This window comes from Bos grunniens, chromosome 14, assembly GCF_055505025.1.
Source record: "Bos grunniens cultivar Pamir isolate PY7600 chromosome 14, Bosgru_T2T1.0, whole genome shotgun sequence".
Lineage (NCBI taxonomy): Eukaryota > Metazoa > Chordata > Mammalia > Artiodactyla > Bovidae > Bos > Bos grunniens.
Window position 1 is genome coordinate 52,392,826 of NC_141178.1, and position 4,675 is coordinate 52,397,500.

Genomic DNA, 4,675 nt, shown 5'->3' on the forward strand with positions numbered 1-4,675 from the left:
TGGGTCTCCCAAATTGCAGGTGTATTCTTTATCGTCTAGCCACCAGGGAAGCTCCAATTATTGCCTCAGTTCAGTTCAGTCACTCAGTCGTGTCTGACTCTTTGGGACCCCATGAATTGCAGCACGCCAGGCCTCCCTGTCCACCACCAACTCCCGGAGTTCACTCAAACTCACATCCGTCGAGTCGGTGATGCCATCCAGCCATCTCATCCTCTGTCGTCCCTTTCTCCTCCTGTCCCCAATCCCTCCCAGCATCAGAGTCTTTTCCAATGAGTCAACTCTTCACATGAGGTGGCCAAAGTACTGGAATTTCAGCTTTAGCATCATTCCTTCCAAAGAACACCCAGGACTGATCTCCTTCAGAATGGACTGGTTGGATCTCTTTGCAGTCCAAGGAACTCTCAGGAGTCTTCTCCAACACCACCAAAAGCATCAATTCTTTGGCGCTCAGCTTTCTTCACAGTCCAACTCTCACATCCATACATGACTACTGGAAAAACCATAGCCTTGACTAGATGGACCTTTGTTGGCAAAGTAATGTCTCTGCTTTTCAATATGCTACCTAGGTTGGTCATAACTTTCCTTCCAAGGAGTAAGCGTATTTTAATTTCATGGCTGCAATCACCATCTGCAGTGATTTTGGAGCCCCCCAAAAATAAAGTCTGACACTGTTTCCACTGTTTCCCCATCTATTTCCCATGAAGTGATGGGATCTAAGCAGTGGCAAAAAGTATTTTGTTTCTGTAACAAGGTAACAACATTTAAAACCTAAAAGAAGTTAATATTAACCTGGTTCTTAGAAAGAGGTTTAATTAGAAATAGTATTTTATATACACTGTTATGTTTGGTCTGTCAAAGTATATGAATTTAAATAACCAATAAGTCTTTTCATATCTGGTATAATCTGGGAAAATTTGCCTGCTCCTGAGCTTTGACTGCATTACCTAGATAATCCACGAGATGGCAGCAGAGAAATGTTCATTTAAATTTATCATTCAGAGAGCTTGTTTTAAGTGTTTTTTAATAAACTATAGACAAATCATTGTAATTTGGTCCTTTCTAAACAAAGAGTAGCTAGTGAGAGCTTTAGAGTGATTTCTCAGGTCTTTTATGAAAGATATAATAAAAGTTTTATTTTCTTTCTCTTTCTTATAGTCATTTATCATATTTTGGTATGAGAGTCACATCTAAATGCCAGAGTATATGCTGGTCTGTGTGTTTTCATCACAGCATTCCAACTAGTCATCTTAGGGAATCTGAGACCAACAGACTGTAGAATCTTACTTAGTGTGTTCTTTGGGGAAATTTATAATGTACTTGTACTATCACTTAGGAACAAGCAAGAAGGTGAAAGTGGTTTTCAGGCTGAGGCCTGAGCTTGTCTGGAGGAGTATGTGGTGGGTAGATTAAGAAAAGAGGGAGCCCAAGGGGAAAAGGATATTTATATACAGACTTCAGTTTTCACCTAAATTTATACTATCTTACATTTTTGGCTTCATTTTTGCTTATTTGTTTCAATGGGTAATTGGACTTTTGAGTCAGAAAGAAAAAGAAGTTGTTTTCCTGTGAATGACCTCAGTTTTCTAGTTCTAGGTTCATGTATTTCTTATGAAGTGATATAAGGTATAAGTTTGTTCTACAGATATAATTAATAGGAAATTAATCATCATCACTGTGGATCATTTTTTTTTGGAATTTCATTATGCCCAAAGCTTGATGAACTTTATACACATACACACGAATATGTTTTTATTTATAGAAATAATAGATGCTTGCTGCAAACTTTTAAAGCAGACAGGAATATATGACATAGAAAATGAAGTCTCCCATAATCCTTTGAGGTAGTTTGTTAATATCCTCCTACGTATTTTTCTAGAAAGCACGTGCATTTTAAATGAAATGAGATCATACAACACTGATGTTCAGGTGCATGCTCAGTCGTGTCTGACTCTTTGAGAACCCATGGACTGTTGCCCGCCAGGCTCCTCTGTCCATGGAATTTTCCAGGCAAGAATACTGGAGTGGGTTGCCATTTCTTCCTCTAGGGGATTTTCTCAACCCAGAGATCCAACCCGAATCTCCTGCACTGGCAGGCAGATTCTTTACCACAGAGCCACCTGGGAAGCCCGTGATAAAACATATAAACAGGTAAAACTGCTGAATGTGCACTTCTGCACTGTAGAGGCTGTGTTTCATATGTTCTGTATCTCTATGAACTTTTAACAGTTGCAAGGGCAAAATATAATGTTTGCAGTGCATTAATGCTTTGATTTCATTCATTCAACAAGTTTACATTGAGTACCTTCCCAGGCACTGTTCTTGTTGGAAAAAAGATTTGCCCTTGGCATACCAAACTTTTAGTGGGTAGAGAGAGATAATAAGCGAATAGACTGACCTTATAATATTGGATGGTGATCAGTGCCAAGGACAAACAAAGAGATGAACAAAGCAGAGAAAGTAGTTGGATTTGTAAGTGGGGCAGCCAGGGAAGGCCCTACCAATAGGATGAATAAGATGACATTTGAGCACTGATTTGAAAGGATGGATAAACTGGGAAAGAGCGCCCCGAGGAGGAGGAGGAGCGGATGCCTGGACCTCAAGATAGCAGCCTGCTGTGCAAGTGTGTGGTTGGACTGCACTGACCAAGGGGGAGGGTAGGACATGAAGTTAGAGGGAAGAGGCCACACAATGTGGGGAGTACCTTTACTGAAAACACTGGCATCTGCTAATTACACTACTGGCTATCATTCTGGGCCCTGGTGTTGTAAGACCCTTACCTGTAATCCTTATTTCAGCTGGACTCTGACTGTTTCCCTACATCCTCTGCTCTTTCCAGCTCTGAACTCTCACTGGGGTATTCCCACCTGAGCACCTTCTTGCAAATATCCCATCCCTTTCAGACGCTGCCTGATCCAGGAGACCCTGAATCATCCCCACCAGTCTGGCCTTTTACATGTTTGACCTCCTTTAGCACTCCTTGTGTTCAGTAGACCTTCTCCATCACCACTAGCACACGTAACCCTGGATGAAAAGTTCCTTCAGGTCAGGAATGATCTTATGCATATCTGTATCCACTCAGGACTTAGCTCTACATCTTACATGTAGTAGATGACCTTAAATATTTGTGGAACTGAATTTGGTGAGGCAAGCCATTTCCTGTCTTACAGCTATAGAACAAGAGCAAATCCATAGCTGTAAAGGGTTCTGGATCATTGAATGAAAGCTGCTCCTTCAGCAGATCAGAATTGTGCAAAGCTGTTAAGTGTATACTTTTGAAGAGCAGGTTTTGCTGTGTTGCTGAGTTCATGTTACCATGACAACCTTAACTTTTGGCACTTTCTGAATTTTAGTGTCCTACTTAATTTCCTGTGTTGGGCTCTGAGAAACCAACTTGTTCTGTCCCCTTTGCTTATGTGAATTTTTGAACTGGAAATCATTTATGAATTTATTTTCCTTATTAGGTCATCAATTCCTTAAAATTGGGGGACCTGGTCTTACTGTCCTTACAATCCATCATAGCACCAAAGTATGCCCTATATATTTAGACAGTGAATATAACAGTACATATTTTAGATGAATTGAGAAATTATTGATGTGGTATGTGCATGGTAAGTCGCTTTAGTCGACTTCAACTCTTTGTGACCCTACAGACCATAATCCGCCAGGCTCCACTGTCCACAGGATTCTCCAGGCAAGAATATTGGAGTGGGTTGCCTGCCCTCCTCCAGGGGATCTTCCTGACTCAGGGACTGAACTTGAGTCTCTTACCTTCCTGCATTGGTGGGTGGGTTCTTCACCTGGGAAGCCCATTGATGTGGTAGGTAGGCTAAATATGGTTGCCTCAAAGACATCAAGTCCTAATTCTTGGAACTTGTGAGTATATCATCTTGTGTAGTAAAAGAGACTTTTGAAAATGGGATTAGATTAAGATTTCTGTGATGGGGAGATGATCCTGGAATATTCAGGTTGGGCCAATGTAATCTCAAGGGTCTTCGTAGGAGGAAGGCAGGACCAGTTAGTAGTAGAAGGCATGGTGATGGAAGTGAGATGTTGGAATGCTTGGAAAAGTGACCAGAGCTAAGGAATGGAGGAGTTTCTAGAAGCTGAAAATGTCAAGAAAATAACCTAGTACTTGGGGACCGAGTGCATGGCTATTGGAAGCACAGTGTCAGACACCCTGGTCCGGGTGGGGCTTCCCTGCAAAAGCAGCACTGATTCTGAGCAACTGGAATAGCCAGCAAACGAAGAAAGTCAATAGGAAGGCTGGGCTGCAGTGTTAAAAAAAGGTCTGTCCTTCATCTCACAAATCCTAGAATATTCTTTCAAAGAACCAGTGAATTTGTCATGTAACATTTTTCTTTTTTCAGCCATGCACAAGCAAAGCCATCACAAAAATCAGCAGGATTATGTTCGATTAGGAAAAGGGGTATTTAAGTTGGGACAATTGGAACTTGAGATAAGCATCTTCTTTTTGCTTCTAAAGTTATCTGTGCGTGTTCTGGTCCAAATCAACTTCCCAACTTCCCAACTTCCCAGAATTATTATTATTACTTTTTTTGCAACACTGTGAGGTATGGGGGATCTTGGTTCCCACACTAGGGATTGAACCCATGCTCCCTGCAGTGCAAGTGCGGAGTCTTAACCACTTGACCACCAGGGAAGTCCCTCAGACTTA